Here is a 22,716-nt window from a genome sequence, read left to right on the forward strand (position 1 = left end):
GAACAAATATCACGAGAGCTGCTAGGGTTACAATGAATAATATTCTCGATAACGATAACACGTATAGTGTAAACCCTATACCTGTGTTTATATACTACACAGTTACAAGATAATCTTCTAATTGATATTGAATATAATTCTGCTTCCTAAAATATATCAATCAGTTATCTTTTCTTCCAAGTATTCCATTCTTCACAGAATTCCTTCTTCATGCTTATCTCTTCTTACGTTTGTCTTGATCTTCTTTCCTTTCAATCAACCGCCTTTGTAATAACCCCAAAATTTTCAACTTTTTGTAACCCTTGTGAATAGTGTTTTAGCTGAATGAGAAAACTTTTCACGCCACACTATGTAGGGGTTCTGTTATGGATATTCTGGGATATTATTAGTACTCTATGAAGTATATAAGTGTATGTAAAGATCGTCAGAATCCAATTCTGAACACTTTGGTTTTTCCCGGAAATCCACTGGATACGGAGAGAATTGAGTATAAGGTAACAGGATAAAAAGGATTTAAATTAAAGGATTATAATAGAGGATCATAAAAAGGAATATAATGTATTGAGAAAGGTTAAGGGAACCTAAGTAATAAGATCCCGGCTATGATCCTTCAAACGATAAACGAGAACGAAAGTTAAGCGAACCGTATAACAGATCAGCGGTCATTAGGCAAACGATTAGGAAGTTAATCAAAGGGATTAGTGGGAATGATGTCATCCAACTAATAGAAAGAGGACAAGGAGGGGAGGATGACATCATGAGGATGACACAAGCATGACATGGGAAGGAAGGAGGTGTGGTGGCTTTGTAACCACACAAATTCAAGGGCAAGAAGGTAATTGACTAAATCAAACACAAAAACAAATCAACCAAGCCAAGCAAATTCATTCTTGATCAAAATCAAAAAGAAACCAAGGCCTTGTTCATCTTTGCTCTCGGCTTTTCACTATTCATAAGGCAAGAAAATTTCAAAAATTCAAGATCCAAGCTTCCTAAATTGGTGAGTAAATTCCCTAATCATCTTCATGCTTAGTTAGGGCTATATCATGAGTTTAAGCCATTAATTCCTTCTCAATCTTCTTCATTTAATCAAAGAAGAAGACTATGAATAGTGTTTTCAAGTTTTTAACTTGAAGTTTTTCTTGTTTTCCTTGAAGATCCAAGCTTTCCTAAGACTTCTCAAAGCTTCTTAAGGCTTCCTAGCTCCTCCCACCACTTCAAGGAAGGTATACCATCTCCAAACCCTAGATTCCTATATATTATAAGATGATTTTGATTAGTAGGGTGCTATTGTAGCTTGTTGTTGTGATTTAGAGTTTGGGATTTGAAATGGTAGTGAAATGGAATGGTAAATATTGTGGTTTTGATTAAAAGAACTTAGGTATGATTAAAGTTAAGCTTAGGCATAAGTATGAATGATTAAATTGAATTGGTTGGGGTTGTTATGATGTGATAAGGATGGATGTTGGTTGTATGTTGGATTTGAGGTTGATTTGGAATGGTTTTGAATGGTTTAAAATATTGGAAATCGCGTAAACATAGCCGTCGTAACGTCCGATTTTCTTTAGACTGTTTTTGTGCATAACATTGGGACCCGAGAACCCCCTGCTAGATTATGACCATTGCCATGTCTAGATAGCTCATGTTACGAGCTTCGTTTTGATATGTAGTTCGTTCGATTCCGATGCACGATTTAGGAGAAACGGCCGTTTCAAGTAACGGCGTTTCGTGAACGAAACTTTTCCCCTCGCCTTACTTTGAAACATAGGTTAAAGACCAAAAAGGATTAATTAATGTATGAAACATTTATGGTAAGTGTGTTAGGAAGTTGGTAAGACACTCGCGAAGGAATCGCTTTAAAACTCGTAAAGGTTAAATTATTAAAAATGGTGGAGCCGAGGGTACCCGAGTGACTTAAGCGAATCAGTGAGCGCAAAACAAGCGTTAGAGTCTAAGTTAGTTAAAGTATAGATTTACAAGTGATTTTGGTTTAATTCCAACTTACTTGTTGTTTATAGGTTACCAGACTCGTCCCGAGCCTTTTATCACCCCAAGTCGCTCAGGCAAGTTTTCTACCCGTTATACTGTTGTTGTGATGAATATATGTATATGCATTATCTTGCGATAGATGCATGTTGGTTAATTAGCAAATGTTGTTATATATTGAAGCATGCTGCTATGGTATATATATATATGCATGCCTGTTTCGCATTCTTTCCATATATATCTGTTGATTCAGTTGATAATACCTATGCTAGAGGATAGCGGTAATTTACATATACCCTTAGTATAGGGACCCAAAGGTGAAAATATTTCTAAAACCGGGAGTCAAGGATCCCGAGTAGGTTTTGTATATATGGATATAAATATATATATATATATACTTATATATATATATGGTCATAGTTTTCAAAACTATTAATCGAATAAGGTTTATTCGATAACTTTAGCTTTATTTTATTATTGAATATTATTTCGAATATTATTCGAAGGCGTATGACTCCTTTATATTAAATGAATATTATTTGAATATTCATTCGAGGACTTATGACTCCTTTTATTTTATTATCTGAATATTATTTGAATATTCATTCGAGGGCTTATGACTCAGTTTATATTATTTATTGAATATTATTTGAATATTCATTTGAGGATCTATGACTCCGATTATTTGCTGAGATATATTCTTTATTTTATTCAAGAATAAGGTGTCAATAATCAAACTTATTTTCGATTATTCAAATAAAGATAATACTTTCATATAAGTGTATCTTTGGTTATTTAATACTCGTTTCAAGTATAAGTTTTAATACTTCTACTTCAATTATTTTTATAAAGATTATTCTTTATGGGAATATTATTTAAATAATAATATTCAGATATTTTCTAATATCGGGACTGATTTACTTCATTAAATCAGCTTTACTCCAAACACTCTTAAAGTGTTTTCGAGTCTTCAAAATGATTTTAAAAGTAGAGCGGATCCCAAAACTCTTTTATTTAAGATCTTCCTTTTAAGGGGATTTAAATACTCGCTCAAAACCTGGGGATCCGGCTCTGTGGTGTTTTATATTCGCAACGGTTGCAGTTTTGGAAATGAATTGATTACTTGCCCAATGTTCGGGAAGTAAGCCCATCTGATTGAGTCGGCATAAGCGACAGGCCGGGGTACGGTCTAATGTGTAAGTGGCTGGGTGGCAGTCCATCAACGCGTGAGGGCCGGGGGGTACGGTCTAGCGCGAGGTCCTAATGCGGCCAGGGTGATGACCGGTGAGGAATTCATCCATCTACAGTAGAAAAGGTTACTTATTGGTATCTTTGCCTGATCAGCAAGATATGGTTTATGCCAAAATTCTTTTCCTTTCCAAAATTCATTGGATGTTTCAAACTCTGTTCATACTTTACATAACAGAGGTTCCAGGAAATGTTTAAGAGATATATATGTGGATATATATATATCGGGACTAAATAAAGTATCTCATAACTTTTTCATTCAATAATATTTCAAAGATTGAATCTATTCAAGTCTTAACTTGTGGTCTCATCTATGGGATGTTTTTTTAAAACTTATAATACTTTGAACGGTGGTAGTTCAAGTAGCTTTATAAATGATATAAGTGTGGTGAAGTATTGGTAACTTCATTCCTTGTTTTTACTTATATCTAGTAAGTAATTATCTTACGCATGATAAAGATTCTAGTAAGTATCCATTTAGATACTTATATTATTGTTATCACTATATATTATCTTGCGAGCTGTAAGGCTCACTCTTGCTTTATTTCTTCATCACACAACAACAGTTAGGAAAGATGGCCAGACTCCAGCAGACCCAGCGCAAGCGCGTGGGAAGCGTCCCGCGTCTTCCCGTTGATGTTATAGTTGCTATAGCTACAGAGGTAGATCTATTGTAGATCAGACCATCTACTTTTGAGAATCAATTATGTATAATTATAACTTGTGGCAGATAATGGCAATTAACTGTAAATTTATCAAGTAATCATTTTGGGTTGTAATAACTTTTAAATTGTGGATTCAAAGACTTGTACTTATTTAAATTTCATCTCTGAGATTATAACGGGTTGTGGTGTGTGTTAGTGTAGGGTCACAGCATAAGGTTATTATTATTAATTAAGTGAAGTGATATTGTGAAAAGAAAGACCGTGACGACCCGGATCCCCGACCCCGGATCTGGGGGTGTTACAGAAATGGTATCAGAGCTAAGCGTTATAAACCTCAGAGATGATGCGACGATACAATAATAAACTCACAAAGATAATAAGAACTCTTGCCAAGTTCATGGTCGGACTACTTAAAGTAGTGCTGACAGTTAAAACCCTTACGGGAACCCTTATAAGTATCATGATAGTAACTTAGTTCGTTTAATGTGTAGGCGCCTGAGATAGAGGACCCTGAGATGTTCGAGCGTGAGCATGATGAGGCATTGCTAGATGTTGAGGATCAGGAGGAGCCCGAGATGGAGGAGGACCCCTCAGAGGAGTCAGAGACGGAGGTCATTGCTATTTCAGATGAGGAGGACCCGGATGAGGTCCCAGTAGCTGATGAGCGTGTTGGACCTATGGTAGTGTATGCTGGTACCCCATTACCCACACTTCCGGTGGTCAGAGCCCCTACCCCTCCACCACTATCCTGGATTCCCGATGATGACATCTCAGAGACCCATACTTCCGAGCCTAGGCAGACCGAGGAGGCACCCTCAGCGGCTCCGGATTCACCACCTCTTGACCCTGCCCACGGGCAGTCTTCGTTAGCTCATGGATATGTTCAGGATGTTCTGAGGACCCGAGTGGCTGTTGCCGAGGGCCGACTGGATGAGGCCAGGAGGGAGTTGGATGCAGAGAGGGCGGGTAGGCGTACCCGAGCTTATGAGACTAGGGCTTCTATACCCCGATCCTTGAGGAGGGAGCTTACGGGGATAGACCTCACGTCCTGAGCGAGACTCAGATCTCTCCAGGGGGACAGGCATGGTAGGATCTCCAGGCGGCAGGCCGACTATATCTTCCGTCGTGCGATGGAAAGGGTATGGGAGCTGACCCGCTCCGGTGTGTGATTCAGGATTGATGATGGAATAGTCTAGTTGTCTAGTTAGTTGAGGCCTTAGTAAGAGCCAATTTTCCGGGATAGTTAACTTGTATATAGCATCCCTTTTTCTGACTAGACAGATAGACTCTTGTGTATCACTTTTGGGACAGATGACTGTAGCACTGTTGTACTTTTGACCAGATCAAACTATGTATTTCTCGCATTATGTATATATTTGTTTCCTTTGGTTCAGTTCATTAGTGACGGGATCACTGTTTTTATCATTATTATTACTGCACTTCGTATTAGAACTTTCTTAAAATAATAGAATTACGATATATGTTCTCCCCATTATAAGAGCTGTGCAAGGCACAATGTTGTATATGATTGTGACCTAACGTTGAATTTTCCCAATAATTTATTTTTATTAATATCAGAATCATTCCGCCAAGAAAGATTGGAACTAGGGCGAACCCTGGATCTGAGGACTAGGGAAGCCATAACCAGGATGATAGGAACCCGGAACACAGTGAAGAGGAAGACGAGGATTATGTGGAACAGGATGACTCCCTGTATGAAGAGGAAGAGGAAACATATGATGTTGAGGGATTTGAGATAGAGGCTGAAGAAGGAGAAACCGAGGTTGAGCAACCAGTACCAAACCCAGGCATGGATCCCATGGGCCAGTTCATGCAACTCCTAAGGCAGAACTTGGAACGTCAACCCAACCCACCCCCTCAAGGAAATAACAATACTGTGGTGAACTCTTTCAGGGCTTTTAAGTCCCTTGAGCCCCCTGAGTTCCACAGATCAGCCGACCCAGTTGAGGCAAGGGCATGGTTAAAAGAAATGGAGAAATCCTTTGAGATTTTGAGTATCGATGAGGCACAGAAAACTGTATTTGTTACCTACCTTCTGAAAGGAGAAGCTAACTACTGGTGGGAGGCCAAGAAAAACATGGAGACAGATGCTATTATAACCTGGGAGAGATTTAGTCAGTTGTTTCTGGGAAAGTATTTCCCGAGGTTTATGGAAAACCAGATGGAGCTCAAGTTCTTGGAGCTAAAGCAGAATAACTTGTCTGTAGCAGAGTACGAAGCAAAATTTACTGAGTTATCAAGGTTTGTGCCGGAGTTTGTGAGCACCGAGGAAAAGAAAGCTAGGAGGTTTCAGCAGGGACTGAAACCGTGGATTCAGAATAGGGTGGAAATCCTTGAGCTTACGGATTATGCCACTCTGGTGCAAAAGGCAACGATTGTAGAAGCCGGAAGTGAACAGATGCAGAAGGAAAGAGAGAAGAAGGGAATAAAGAGGAAAAGTATGAGCATGGGTGGGGGTGGGGGTTCAGCAGGAAGGAGCTTCCCAACTAGATTTAATCGAGGAGCAGTGTCCCTACCGAGAAAGAACACTGGGTTTAAGCGGCCAATGAGCATGAATGTGAGCCAGAGCGGCCAGAAGTCAAGAATGTCTTATTCCAACCAGTCTCGACCCCCATTGCCAACCTGTAACACTTGTGGAAGAATGCATTCTGGGGAATGTAAGGGAAAGCCAGTAACCTGCTTTAAGTGTGGGCAAGTGGGCCACTATTCTCACAAATGCCCTTCGTCAGCCCCTGCCGTCATTCCAACCACCAATTGTCATCTGTGTGGACGCCCGGGTCATTGGAAATGGGAATGCCCAATGAACAAACCAGCAGCTTCGGGAGCAAGCAGGGCTGCTTCCAATAAGCCACCTACTGCAAGGACTTTCAACATGACAGTCCAGGATGCTATGAAAGATTCAGATGTGATAGCAGGTACCCTTTCTCTAAATTCAGTCAGTGCAAACGTTTTATTTAATTTGGGAGCAACTAAATCTTTTATATCAAGGGACTTTGCGCGTAAATTAAGACTTAAAGCTGAACCCTTGATCGAATCCTTACAAGTAGAAATAGCCAACCATGAAATTATTCCTGTTAACCAGATTCACCCCACCTGTGAGATAGGCATAGGGGAGCAATCTTTTAGTGTGGATCTGATTCCTTTTAAATTAGGGGATTTTGATGTAATTTTGGGAATGGACTGGCTATCTAGCAATGATGCTCAGATAGACTGTAAAGGGAAGAAAGTTAAGCTAAATACCCCAGGGAAGAAAGAAGTTATATTAAGAGGAAAGAGGCAGACGCAGAAATTTTTGACTATGACCCAGGCTAGAAGGATGCTACGAAATGGAAATGAGGCCTACCTAGCCTATGTGGTGGACACGCAGAAGGAGGTGCCCAACTTACAAGAAATTCCAGTAGTCAACGAATTTGAAGATGTATTCCCACAAGACCTTCCGGGATTACCACCCGATAGAGTGATTGAATTTACTATTGAGTTGGCCCCAGGGACGGCGCCAGTTTCAAAAGCACCTTACTGGTTAGCCCCGTTAGAAATGAAGGAATTAGCTATCCAATTGCAGGAACTCTTGGATAAGGGTATGATAAGACCCAGTGTCTCTCCATGGGGAGCACCAGTTTTATTTGTTAAGAAGAAAGATGGGAGCATGACGCTGTGCATAGACTATCGAGAGTTGAATAAGCTAACCATAAAGAACAGGTACCCATTACCTTGAATAGACGATCTGTTCGACCAGCTAAAGGATGCTGTTTATTTTTCCAAGATCGACCTGAGAACTGGATATCACCAACTAAAGATTAAACCCGAAGATATTTCCAAGACAGCGTTCCGTACCTGGTATGGGCATTATGAGTTCTTGGTAATGTCCTTTGGATTAACCAACGCCCCAGCGGCTTTCATGGATTTAATGAATAGAGTATTTAAGAAGTACTTGGACAAATGTGTGATAGTTTTTATCGATGATATTTTGATCTACTCAAGGACTGAGACAGAACATGCAGAGCATTTGAGGATAGCTCTAGGAATACTAAGAGAGGAATAGTTATATGCCAAATTCTCGAAGTGTGAATTCTGGCGGAATGAAGTACAGTTTTTAGGACATGTGATCAATAAGGAAGGAGTATTGGTCGACCCCTCCAAGATAGAGGCGGTCTCAAATTGGGAAAGGCCAACCACACCCACAGAGGTAAGGAGTTTTATAGGATTGGCCGGCTACTATCGTAGATTTGTACAGGACTTTGCGAAGATCGCAGCCCCTTTGACCCGACTTACTCGTAAGACAGAGAAGTTTGAATGGACGGAGAAATGCGAGAACAGTTTTCAGGAATTAAAGAAAAGGTTGATAACGGCTCCGGTGTTGGCATTGCCGGACGGAAAAGGAGATTTTGTGATATATAGTGACGCGTCGCACAAAGGACTAGGGTGTGTGCTTATGCAGCATGGTAAAGTGATTGCGTATGCGTCGAGACAACTGAAGGAATACGAGATTAGATATCCTACTCATGACCTTGAGCTCGCGGCAATAGTATTTGCCTTAAAAATTTGGAGGCACTACTTATATGGAGAGAAGTGCGAGATTTTCACAGACCATAAGAGCCTCAAGTACATATTTACGCCGAAAGAGCTCAACATGCGCCAGAGGAGATGGTTAGAACTAATCAAGGACTATGATTGTGAGATTCTCTATCATTCAGGGAAAGCCAATATGGTGGCTGATGCCCTTAGTAGAAAGGAAAGACTCAGAATGATAACGACTTCGGAAGAATTGATAAGGGATTTTGAGAGAATGGAAATAGAAGTAAAGGTAACCGGAACCGGAATTGAAAAGCTTTTTGAGATCTCAATGCAGCCAGAGTTATTGGAAAAGATCAGATTGTGCCAGGAGAAAATGATGAATGAAGGCAGAGAGTCAATGACTGGAGAGGAGATCCATACCGAGAAAGATGACAAAGGGATAATGAGGTACTCCTACCGGATTTGGGTTCCGAATGTTCAAGAGCTTAAAGATGAGATATTGGATGAAAGCCATAGTTCAAGGTATTCCATTCACCCGGGAAGTACCAAGATGTATAGGGATTTGAAGGAATATTACTGGTGGCCCAACATGAAGATGGACGTAGCAGAATGGGTAAACAAATGTTTGACTTGCCAAAGGGTAAAGGCAGAGCACCAGAGACCCAGTGGACTCTTACGACCCCTGGAGATTCCCGAATAGAAATGGGAACAGATAGCGATGGATTTTGTTATAGGATTGCCAAGGATGAAAGCCAATCACGACGCCATATGGGTAATTATAGACCGACTGACAAAGTCAGCTCATTTCATTCCTATCAATGAGAGATACACAGTCGATAGACTGGTGGACATTTACCTTAAGGAAATAGTGACGCGACATGGAGTCCTAGCGTCCATTGTCTCAGACCGAGACCCCAGGTTCAACTCCAGATTTTGGAGGAGCTTTCAGGAATGTGCGGGGACCAAGTTAAATATTTGTACCGCGTACCATCCCCAGACGGATGGGCAGAGTGAAAGGACCATCCAGACACTAGAAGATATGTTGAGAGTCTGTGCAATAGACCTTAAAGGAAGTTGGGATGATCACTTGCCGTAACAATAGCTTTCATGCTAGCATCGGAATGCCGCCTTATGAGGCCCTGTATGGAAGAAGGTGTCGATCTCCCTTATACTGGGATGAAGTAGGAGAGCGGAAGATGCTCGGACCCGAAGTGGTCCAAAGGACCAAAGATATAGTGGATCTTATCAGAGGGCGACTTGTAGCAGCCCAAGACAGACAGAAGAAATATGCAGACCTAGCCCGAAAGGACAAGGAATATGAAGTAGGGACTTAGTACTGCTGAAAGTATCCCCTTGGAAGGGATTAATGAAGTTCGGAAAGAAAGGAAAACTAAGCCCAAGATACATTGGACCTTTTGAGATATTAAGACGGATTGGAAAGTTAGCTTACGAGCTAGCCTTACCCCCTAACTTGCAACAAGTTCATAATGTGTTCATGTGTCAATGCTAAGGAAGTATCATCGGGATGCCAGACACATAGTGGAGTACGAGCAGGTGGATATACAGCCAGATCTAACTTACGTGGAGAAGCCAGTAAGGATTAAAGATACGAAGGAGCAGGTGCTTCGGATCAAAGTGATCAAGCTAGTCAGAGTACTATGGCAGAATCATAACGTGGAAGAATCAACTTGGGAACTAGAGAGCACAATGCTAGAAAAGTACCCCCATTTGTTTTCTGTTTGATTCCGGGACGGAATCCTTTTAAGGAGGGGAGACTGTAATAACCCCAAAATTTTCAACTTTTTGTAACCCTTGTGAATAGTGTTTTAGCTGAATGAGAAAACTTTTCATGCCACACTATGTAGGGGTTCTGTTATGGATATTCTGGGATATTATTAGTACTCTATGTGGTATATAAGTGTATGTAAAGATCGTCAGAATCCAATTCCCGAACACTTGGATTTTTCCCGGAAATCCACTAGATACGGAGAGAATTGAGTATAAGGTAACAGGATAAAAAAAAGGATTTAAATTAAAGGATTATGATAGAGGATCATAAAAAGAAATATAATGTATTGAGAAAGGTTAAGGGAACCTAAGTAATAAGATCCCGGGTATGATCCTTCAAACGATAAACGAGAACGAAAGTTAAGCGAACCGTATAACAGATCAGCGGTCATTAGGCAAACGATTAGGAAGTTAATCAAAGGGATTAGTGGGGATGATGTCATCCAACCAATAGAAAGAGGACAAGGAGGGGAGGTTGACATCATGAGGATGACACAAGCATGACATGGGAAGGAAGGAGGTGTGGTTGAATGAGAACCACACAAATTCAAGGGCAACAAGGTAATTGACTAAATCAAACACAAAATCAAAGCAACCAAGCCAAGTAAAATCATTTTCATCAAAATCAAAAAGAACCAAGGCTTTGTTCTTGAAGAAGCTCTCGGCTTTTTACTATTCAAAAGGGGAAGAAATTTAAAATCAAAGATCCAAGCTTCCTAAATTGGTGAGTTAATTCCCTAATCATCTTCATGCTTAGTTAGGGCTATATCATGAGTTTAAGCCATCAATTCCTTCTCCATCTTCTTCATTTAATCAAAGAAGAAGACTATGAATAGTGTTTTCAAGTTTTTAACTTGAAGTTTTTCTTGTTTTCCTTGAAGATCCAAGCATTCCTAAGACTTCTCAAAGCTTCTTAAGGCTTCCTAGCTCCTCCGACCACTTCAAGGAAGGTATATCATCTCCAAACCCTAGATTCCTATGTATTATAAGATGATTTTGATTAGTAGGGTGATTTTGTAGCTTGATGTTGTGATTTAGAGTTTGGGATTTGAAATGGTAGTGAAATGGAATGGTAAATGTTGTTGTTTTGATTAAAAGAACTTAAGTATGATTAAAGTTAAGCTTAGGCATAAGTATGAATGTTAAAATTGAATTGGTTGGGGTTGTTATGATGTGATAAGGATGGATGTTGGTTGTATATCGGATTTGAGGTTGAATTGGGTTGGTTTTGAATGGTTTTAAATTGGGAAATCGCGTAAACATAGCCGTCGTAACGTCCGATTTTCTTTAGACTGTTTTTGTGCATAACATTAGGACCCGAGAACCCCCTGCTAGATTATGACCACTGCCATGTTTAGATAGCTCATGTTACGAGCTTCGTTTTGATATGTAGTTCGTTCGATTTCGATGCACGGTTTAGGAGAAACAACCGTTTCAAGTAACGGCGTTTCGCGAACGAAACTTTTCCCCTCGCCTTACTTTGAAACATAGGTTAAAGACCAAAAAAGGGTTAATTAATGTATGAAACATTTATGGTAAGTGTGTTAGGCAGTTGGTAAGACACTCGCGAAGGAATCGCCTTAAAACTCGTAAAGGTTAAATTATTAAAAATGGTGGAGCCGAGGGTACCCGAGTGACTTAAGCGAATCAGTGAGCGCAAAACAAGCGTTAGAGTCTAAGTTAGTTAAAGTATAGATTTACAAGTGACTTTGGTTTAATTCCAACTTACTTGTTGTTTATAGGTTACCAGACTCGTCCCGAGCCTTTTATCACCCCAAGTCGCTCAGGCAAGTTTTCTACCCGTTATAACTGTTGTGGTGATGAATATATGTATTTGCATTATCTTGCGATAGATGCATGTTGGTTAATTAGCAAATGTTGTTATATATTGAAGCATGCTGCTATGGTATATATATATATGCATGCCTGTTTCGCATTCTTTCCATATATATATCTGTTGATTCAGTTGATAATACCTATGCTAGAGGATAGCGGTAATTTGCATATACCCTTAGTATAGGGACCCAAAGGTGAAAATATTTTCTAAAACCGGGAGTCGAGGATCCCGAGTAGGTTTTGTATATATGGTTTATTAATCGAATAAGGTTTATTCGATAACTTTAGCTTTATTTTATTATTGAATATTATTTCGAATATTATTCGAAGGCGTATGACTCTTTTATATTAAATGAATATTATTTTGAATATTCATTCGAGGACTTATGACTCCTTTTATTTTATTATCTGAATATTATTTGAATATTCATTCGAGGGCTTATGACTCAGTTTATATTATTTATTGAATATTATTTGAATATTCATTTGAGGATCTATGACTCCGATTATTTGCTGAGATATATTCTTTATTTTATTAAAGAATAAGGTGTCAATAATCAAACTTATTTTCGATTATTCAAATAAAGATAGTACTTTCATATAAGTATATCTTTGGTTATTTGATATCCATTTCAAGTATAAGTTTTAATACTTCTACTTCAATTATTTTTATAAAGATTATTCTTTATGGGAATATTATTTAAATAATAATATTCAGTCATTTTCTAAATATTATGGGGACTGATTTACTTCATTAAATCAGCTTTACTCCAAACACTCTATAAAGTGTTTTCGAGTCTTCAAAATGATTTTTAAAAGTTAGAGCGGATCCCAAGACTCATTTTTTTTATATTTAAGATCTTCCTTTTTAAGGGGATTTAAATACTCGCTCAAAACCTGAGGGATCCGGCTCTGTGGTGTGTTTTATATTCGCAACAAGGTTGCTGTTTTGATAAATGAATTGATTACTTACCCAACACTCGGGAAGTAAAATTCTTGGAACAAGTTAATCCATTAACAGGCATCGCCTGGGAAATATCGGTGAGTTCTCCTTTCCAAATAGATACGACTTCTTGGTGGAGCCGTATCAACAAGTTTCTACTTGGGGAAAGCGGGGACGAGCTTTACGTTTCAGAGTCATGGATTTCATCTGAACTAGGAGTGGCGTAAGTGGCCGAGTAGCGCCGGCCCAGCCTTATTATATTAGCCCAAATGGCCTGGAAGTTCCGCTAAGGCGGTCCATTCCTTAGGAGTTCAGTGTTCGGTTGACAAGTAAATCCGACAGGTTCTCCTCTACATGTAGAAAATGGTGGGGTTGTACTACTACGACTGATCATCGTAAGTGGTCTTCCTGGCGTGGCAAACTCCCGTAATGAGTTCATCATCCATTTGGATAATTCTGCAGCACTACCCGTAGCATTTCGATCGAAAGGCTACTAATGGGTGGTTGCCGAAGCATTGACAGGGTCAAACATTTTTATTGGTGTATCCATTGAATGAAGTATCTCGTAACTTCATTTCTTTTCAAAATATTTCAAAGATCAAATATTTTCAAGTTTTATTTGTGGTCTCATCTATGGGATGACCTCGTGAATCTTATTATACTTCGAACAGTAGTAGTTCAAGTAGATTTCAAAAAAAATTGTATAAGTATAGTGAAGTAATTGGTAACTTCATCTTCTTTTAAAACTTATATCCAGTAAGTAATTACCTTACTCATGATAAAGAATTCTAGTAAGTATCCATTTAGATACTTGTATTATTGTTATCACTATATATTATCTTGCGAGCTGTAAGGCTCACTCTTGCTTTATTTCTTCATCACACAACAACAGTTAGGAAAGATGGCCAGACTCCAGCAGACCCAGCGTAAGCGCGTGGGAAGTGTCCCGCGTCTTCCCGTTGATGTTGTAGCTGCTATAGCTGCAGAGGTAGATCTATTGTAGATCAGACCATCTACTTTTGAGAATCAATTATGTATAATTATAACTTGTGGCAGATAATGGCAATTAACTGTAAATTTATCAAGTAATCATTTTGGGTTGTAATAACTTTTAAATTGTGGATTCAAAGACTTGTACTTATTTAAATTTCATCTCTGAGACTATAACGGGTTGTGGTGTGTGTTAGTGTGGGGTCACAGCATAAGGTTATTATTATTAATTAAGTGAAGTGATATTGTGGAAAGAAAGACCGTGACGACCCGGATCCCCGACCCCGGATCTGGGGGTGTTACAGGTACCATAGTAGACACTATAACATACAAAAGGTTTCCAAGTCAATGTTTAGAGGACTAGAAAAATAGTTCTTATCAATTAGAAAATGCAAACCAGGAGAAAAAAGACACCGGGGGCACTTTCCAAAATCTATTATGTTGATCAAAGTAGAATCGACAACATAAGAACTGTGAAGCAAATATAAGAAGACCATCGCTATACATTTGTGAAACACACTTTTCAGCCAGGGATCATTCAACAGGAGATGGACCAAGTAGGTAGAACCACCCTGTGCGCTGTACGTGAGTACCATAACATGTAAATATTTTGTTGTTCAATTCTAGATCTTTAATATGATAGACACTGTACTATGTTACAGAGGTTACTAACTTATTGTTATTATAAGGAAGGGAGGAGATATGTACAAATGAAATAAGACTTAATTGGTGAAACACTAGAACTAACAAAAATGAAATCAAGCTAGTAGAATGTATGATATATCATTGCAGTTGAATTTTTTATATATACTTCCAATCAAAATCCACAGAAAAGAAATAACTTTGCACCCTCCCACCTTTCTGATTTTTTTCCCCTTTTCTCTATACCGAGATTAGAAATATAATACCATGCGTTTTTGTATAATATATCAGTATTGAGTTACTCTTAGTAGAATACTCCATATTCTTTCGATCTTAAAGGACTAAATTCATAGTGAAGGTCTAAAGGATAAGATCTTACTTCAAAATAAACTGAGACAACTGAGTCAAGGACTTTTCAATGCAATGATATCCAAATCATCTTATTCAGACCCTCACAAGAATTTGAATTGTCGTTTGCTTCTCTCTGAAGGCTGGAAATCACAGTTTCATCATTTGCGGTGAAAAGTCCATCAATCTCAAGTTCAAATGAGAACAGTTTCTTTTGGAACTGACTCTAAAAAATAATCAACATATATGATCCCATATTTGAATTTATTGGAGACAACATCTTCAACTGACGAGATAATAACTTCGTTAGAAGCAACTGTTACCCTGTGAAGCATAATGGAGGATTAACTACAAGAGTTTGTAGGTAATCTGCAGGACTTGTTCTCATTTAGCACACCATTTCCAACATGCAAAGCTGCCTCACCTGAATCTGCAATCCAATTTCTTAGTTTCTTGAGAGCTTCCTCATCTGTTTTCTCAGGCAAATTTATGTACATTAGATCAGTTACAAAGAACAGACATTGGTTTTTCAGCTTTTTTTCATCGAAATACTAATGCGTGTTCTATAAAGAATTACAGACTGAACTATAGAAGTTGGATATGTAAAAGTGTGCACCTAGTCTTGGAACAGTATATCCTTGGGGATGGTTTATGATGAGGGGATCTTTAAAGGTGGACGCAAGTTCTTGCGAAGGCAATTTGAGCCAGTCCTTAGCTCCAATCAAGTGAACAGATTTGACTATAATAGGATCTTTGTAGGCAACTTCACAAATGGATGGATCTTTAAATTTTGTCCCAGATATTGACATAAATAGTTTCATGGGAGGATGATCCTTCAATATTTTCCCCTGCATTCATTCACATTTCGTTACATCTTCCCATTCTAGTTAATTTACAATTTGTTAAGCGCGAGATTACCTGTGCATGATAGCCCATGAGGAGAGCAGCTAGACATGCTCCCTTGTATTATAAATAATAGGAAAAAGTAATTAAGTCAGATTTAAAATTTATGTAATTAAACCCTCACACTAAGTCACCAACAAAGATTTGAGTGTGTAAAAAAATGTCACAGACATACCTGAGAGGAACCGAGCAAGCCGTAAAAAGGGCCATTGGTGATTATGTAGTCGCACAAGTTTAAGACACATTCTTCTAAATTTGTATTAACCGTGAAGTCCTGTTGTATTATATGGGTAAGAATTGTTCATCACATCATATAAGTAATTATATTAACACATATGAAATGTGTATCATATTCATAGACATGAGAGAGATTGAAGGTGGTAGTTAACATTTTAATGCTGGAACCATTCAAAATACGGGGGTGGGAAGAAGCCTTCTATGTCTGACTTGCCTCCTGCTGGATAAAATCCATCGGGAAAGTCCTGCATTTCTCAGTAAGTGAGCAACTATTAGTTAACTTGTTCTTTTTTAACATAAACAACTAAATTAGCATACAAAACTGTGATTTTTATCAACAGTACCAATGATTTATAGTACTGAGAGACTAAGATTATGATTTGTAGTACTGTGTGTAACCGGGCAATTTGTACAACAGCAACTTATAAAAAGCATATTGTACAACAACAACTTATATACTCGACTAATTAAAGATCCAATAAATCAAATCTTGCCTTCCGAAGGATATTCAAATCCGAAATCCACAATGGCTCGGAGAAGCTCCGGCTTCAACAAGAAGTCTCTGAATCCCGAGCTGTGAATACCAACATAACCACTACACAAACAAAACAATAAACAATTCAACATAAGAAATAATTTAAATTCAAAGCATTTAATATAAGTAAACACATATAAAGCAAGTTACAAATTTTACTTTTTGACGGCGTCACTGCTGGCCTTAGCAGTGGCAGAGTCAGGGGTTTTCCCGTCTTCTTCCTCGTAATCGATGAGCTCTTCTTCGTTCCCACCATGACAACCAGATCCTCAATCAAGTGAACCAAATCTCCAACTAAAAGTAAGAAAAAAATAGATAAAAGAAATTAGGGTTTTCAGTTCAAAAAATCCCCAATTTAAAACTTAATTGAAATTATAATCGAAGTTTACACTTGAAGTTTTTATATTGCCCACATACTTATTCGAAAAAATCGAATTGTGCATCTACTCATACGAATCGAGTGAGTGAGAGTCGAGTTTTGACAAATCGAATAGAGTTGAACATGGCGGAGGGGAGTGGAACATAAATAAGTGCAATTTGTGGTAAGTAGAGCAGAGGTGAGTGGTTGTGCATGTGATTTATTATAGTGAGAGACGAGAGAGAGGTGGAGGGTTTCAGATGAGGGTGGGAGTGAGAGATGAGAGTTAATTTAGTTTTTTTGAAGAAGAGGGGAAATAATTGGTATCAAAGAGGGAAATTTCAACAACTTTGATCAAGGGGGAAATAAAAATAGAATGAATATTTGTCTTTTACACTTATATGAAAATACCTTACTTAATTTAAATTTAAATTCAATATATTTATTTAAAATTATTTTATATATTGAAAATGTTTAAATGTGAAAAAAAGATTGTTTTGATATTTATTTAAATGTACTTCATTTAAAAATCAATTATTTATTTATTTATATATATTTATATTTATTTATTGTTTTGAATAATAAACAAATTCAACTATGTATATTGTAAATCAATCCACTAATGATTTTATAAATTTTTAAACTTTCAATTACACTAATATTATTATTTTTAAAAAATAAATAAAATATTTATTTCAAATATAACTACACTAATTAATATTGTACTCAATATTTCTTTATAAAAAATGAAGAAATTCAAAAATATAAAAATATTGTAAATAAATATCCACTAGTGACTTGTTAAGTTTTATAAAGCGTTCAATTTATCATTATAATATTTTAAATCACGGCACTAATATTATTAACTTCTAAAAATAAATAAAATATATATTTCAATTATTATTTCATTTCTATATAAAAAATTACTAATTAGTTAAATTCAAAGAAATCATCTTTAATTATATATGTCATTTTAGTTACACATTTTGACTTTACCGCAACATCAAAAAGGAGGGGTTGCGGTAGACATTGGTTTTGAATGCTACTATTACACTTTTCTTTGCAACCCCACTATGAAGGGTTGCAGAATCCAATCTATTGTTGGATTTTTAACGCAGCGGGGGCATGACAAAACACTTTTTACACATACAAAATCCAAATAAAAGCATACAGATCATGAATAAAAATTCGAGGGATCGAATTTAACCTTTTAAAATAATTCGGAGACAACGATCAGAGATCCTTAGCAGTTGCTCCTCAAGTGTGAAGCACTCCACCGGTATCCACCAAACTTTTATTCTTAATAGTTTTCCAAACTTTTTGGGAGGTGGAGAGAATTGGGTTTTCCAAACTTTTTGGGTTTTCGGGTTCGAATGTGGGTTAGAATAAAATAGGGTCTATAATAGTGTATTTATACGTAAAATTTTCAGCTGAAATTTTCCCATAAATAATATTATTATTATCCCATTTATTATTCTCATTAATAATTAAAACACCTTTTAAATATTAATCCTTTTTCTAAACACGTTAGAAATAATTCTCTCTCTTGATTTAATTTCCAAAAATTAAATCCTTTAATTAATAATATTAAGAACTTTTCTTAATTAATTTATAATCAATTAAACCTCATTTAATCAATTATTAAATTTGCCAATTAATTATTTATTTCACAAATAAATAATTATTTAGCCATTATTAATTAATTCCTCCACCATTAAATCATTCTCTTTTTATGGTGTGACCCTGTAGGTTCAATATTAAGCCGGTAGTAGAAATAAATAATAATAAAACTATTTTATCATTATTTATATAAATTCTCTAATTTATTAAATATGATTAATTAATTAATCACATTTATTCTACATCGTGAGGGATACTTCTCAACATATCGCGACTATCCGGATAATATGAATTCACTACTTAGAATACCAAGAACCTATTCAGTGAATAGTTACCGTACAATAAACTCCTTCTACCCTACAATGTCCCGATTAAATACAAGGCATGGATCTTGTGTCAAGCCTATCTAATTTAATCACTTCCTTACCATTTATTATGTGTAGTTCTATGCAAATTAGAAACTCCTTTCTAATTTCATTCACTCTGGCCAGAGATTCCTGAACTAGCATAAGTGGATCAGCCTTGAACATTCACTTCCTTCACTGGAAGGGGTAGATCCGTTATTGATCATACACTATCTTCGTGTACAAATTCCTATACCCAGAAGAGCCCTAATAATTGTCCCTGGAGACTAAGAACTAAACCAAAGCATAGTTCAGTGTACACAAGATGACTATGATGACCTCAAGTCTAAGGATACTTGTACAACTATCACTAAGCGAACAACTGCTGACACGTGAGTGAACTCCATCAGTTGTTCAGCTGGGCGAGTCATGTTCAGTGAACTTATTCTATAATAAGCACCTACATACTAGCTATAGTGTCACCACACAAATGTCTATGAGAACAGACATCCTTCATAATGAAGCAAGCATAGTATGTACCGATCTTTGCGGATTATTAATTACCAGTTAGTAATCCTACGACCAGGAACTATTTAAGTTTAGAGTTATCATCTTTTTAGGTCTCACTATTATGATCTCATCATAATCCATAGAAATCTTTACTCTAAACTATGGTATATCTTATTTAAACACTTAAATAGATAAAGCCCGTAATAAAAGCAAAACAAGTCTTTATTAATATCAATCAAATCAAAACAGATTACATAAAAGTTATTCCTAAATCCTAATACATGATTGGACTTAGGACATATTCCTTTCAATCTCCCACTTGTACTAAAGCCAATCACTCTGGTATCTAATACCCATCTTGTCTTTATGACGATCAAAGTGACTTTCATAAAGTAGCTTTGTGAGTGGATCTGTTATGTTGTTATGTGTGTCAACTCTAATTCAATACAATACAAGAAATGTTACCGCGCTCCCACTAACCCTTTTGTAGACCCATGGTTCGTCTTTGTTTTTTTGATAAAATCAAACTCTTTGATTGTCTCATCAAAACGAATCTTCCATCATTCGAGAAGCCTGCTTTAAACCACATTTGGTTCGCAGCAGCTTACACACTAGGTTTTAATTTCCCTTGGAAAGAAAACCATCTGGCCATCTGCCAGATTTCATAGTCGTCGTAAGCAGCAATCGCAAGCAAAATCCGAACTGATTTTAACAGGGCTACACGTAAAAGGTTTCATTAAAGTCAATCCATTGCCTTTGTTTGAATCCTTTTGCCACAAGCCTGGCCTTATAGGTCTCCACCTGGCCATCTGCTATAATCTATCTTTTGTATACCGTATACATAGATTCCATTCTGGATTTCATGGCACTATGTCATTTCTCTGAGTCAACACTACTCATAGCCTCATTATAGGTCACAGGGTCATCATCATCAATGATCGACAACTCATGTCATTCTCAATGACAAGGCCATAATACCTCTCAAGTTGGCGAGACACTCTCCCTGATCTATGAATGGGCTGTTCAATAAAAGGTTGTTCAATTAGAACAGGTGTTTCCACTTGATCCGTAGTAGTTTGTGCTTCTTGAACTTCATCAAGTTCAATTTTGCTCCCACTGTTTCCTTCAAGGATAAACTCCTTTTCCAAGAAGGTAGCATATCTGGAGACAAACACCCGATGATCGGTGTAAAAGTAATACCCTAAAGTCTCTTTAGGATATCCCACAAAACTATATTTTCCGTATCGATATTCCATCTTATCTGGGTCAACTTTCTTGACATAAGCTGGACATTCCCAAATCTTAACGTGTTTAAGACTCGATTTCCTTTCTTTCCATATCTCATACGAAGTTTGAGGAACAGATTTTGGAAGGCACCATATTCAGTAAATATGCTGAGGTTTCCAATGCATAACCCCATAGGAATACCGGAAGATTTGTATAGCTCATCATGGACCGAACTATGTCTAACAAAGTTCGATTTCTCCTTTCAAATACCAATCTGGAGGAGTCCAATGGGAGACTATACCATATACTTTGAGATAATCTAGAAACACTCCATTAAAGTATTCACCACCTCGATCTGATCGAAGAGTTATAATACTATGTTTGGTTGTTTCTCCACTTCATACTTATACTCTTTGAACTTTTCAAAGGCTTCAGACTTGTGTTTCATCAAACACATATCCGAATCTAGATCTATCATCTATGAAAGTAATGAAGTATGAAAATCCACCCATGGCTTACTTAGACATTGGTCCACATACATCTGTGTGTATCAATCCTAGCAAATCTGCAGCTCTCTCTCCATGTCTACTAAATGGAGACTGTAATGCCACAATGAATTGAGATTTTTATCATCCATTTTCTTTTATTAGTTTGTTCAATCTGAAGTAAATTATGTCACATTTATACAGACCATTATTTAAAGTACCACGTCCATAAAGAATATTATCTCTAAGAATAGAACATTCATTATTCTCAATAATAAATGAAAATCCAGCCAAGTCTAACATGGGAATAATATTCCTCACAGTCGAGAGAACAAAATAACAATTATTTAAAACAATAGGCTTGCCCGTAGGTATATGTAAATGAAATGATTCTACATCTATAGCAGCAACTCTTGCTCCATTTCCATTAGTAGAATCACCTCCTCTTCCTCAAGAGTCCTACTTCTCCTTGGTCCCTGCAATAAATTGCAGATTTGAGAACCACAGGCGGTATCTAATACCCAAGTAGAAATTTGATTTAATGACATATTCACTTCTATCATGAACATACCTGAATCAGAAGCGGTAGTCTCACTACCCTTCTTCTTCTTCAATTCTGCAAGGTAAACCTTGCAGTTCCTCTTCCAGTGCCCCACCTTATTACAGTGAAAGCAAACAACTTTTCTCTTGCGGTCTTCAGCTTTTGGTGGAACCGGCATTTTCTCACCTACTTTCTTCTTCTTGGAAGGGTTCCTCTTCCTTTTCTTAGGATTTGAACCTTCACCAATTAGAAGAACAGAACTCTTCTTAGGGGGAAAATTTGATTCCGCAGTCTTCAACATGTTGTGGAGTTCAGGCAGGCTGACATCCAACTTATTCATGTGAAAGTTCACAACAAACTGTGAGAACGAACTCGGAAGCGATTGCAAGACCAAGTCTTGGCTCAGCTCCCCATCCATGGTAAAACCAAGTTGTCCAAGATGTTCAATCAAATTGATCATCTTAAGTACATGGTCATTCACAGATGATCCCTCAGACATCCTACAACCGAACAGCTCCTTCGATATCTCATATCGAGCTGTCCTCCCCGCCACATCATACAACTCTTGTAGATGCATTAGGATAGTGTGAGCATCCATATGCTCATGTTGCTTATGTAGCTCAATGTTCAGGAAAGCTAGCATGATGTATTGAGCAACATTTGCATCATCTATCCACTTACGATACACAATATGTTCATCATTATGTGCATCACTAGCAGGTTCAGTAGGCCTAGGTGAGTCAATCACGTATTCCAGCTTCTCAATCCTGAGAACAATTCTCAAGTTTCGAAGCCAGTCAGCATAATTAGGACCAGTCAATTTGTGAGCATCTAGTATGCTCCTGAGTGATAGTGTAGAAGACATAACGTACAAAGTAAATCTGTAAATGATAAACACATAACAACACTTAGCAAATATTCGATTTCATTTCAAACCACTATATGAATCGGGTCTTTATTCATAAGTGGCTCCC

The 22,716-nt window shown here is 37.4% G+C and overlaps 2 long non-coding RNA genes across 2 annotated transcripts; both read right to left on the reverse strand.

Annotated features, from left to right (window-relative positions):
• Positions 1–14,792: 14,792 nt before the first annotated feature.
• On the reverse strand, positions 14,793–16,369 carry LOC141674281 (uncharacterized). Its single transcript, XR_012555840.1, has 4 exons — positions 16,275–16,369; positions 16,061–16,159; positions 15,901–15,942; positions 14,793–15,830 (listed from the first exon to the last, which is right to left on the reverse strand). It is a non-coding gene; the product is annotated as an uncharacterized LOC141674281 (long non-coding RNA).
• Positions 16,370–16,615: 246 nt separating this feature from the next.
• On the reverse strand, positions 16,616–17,295 carry LOC141671184 (uncharacterized). The gene is made up of 3 exons (XR_012554994.1): positions 17,075–17,295; positions 16,817–16,951; positions 16,616–16,717 (listed from the first exon to the last, which is right to left on the reverse strand). It is a non-coding gene; the product is annotated as an uncharacterized LOC141671184 (long non-coding RNA).
• Between the last annotated feature and the right edge of the window lie 5,421 nt (positions 17,296–22,716).

This window comes from Apium graveolens, chromosome 7 (genome assembly GCF_009905375.1).
Source record: "Apium graveolens cultivar Ventura chromosome 7, ASM990537v1, whole genome shotgun sequence".
NCBI lineage: Eukaryota > Viridiplantae > Streptophyta > Magnoliopsida > Apiales > Apiaceae > Apium > Apium graveolens.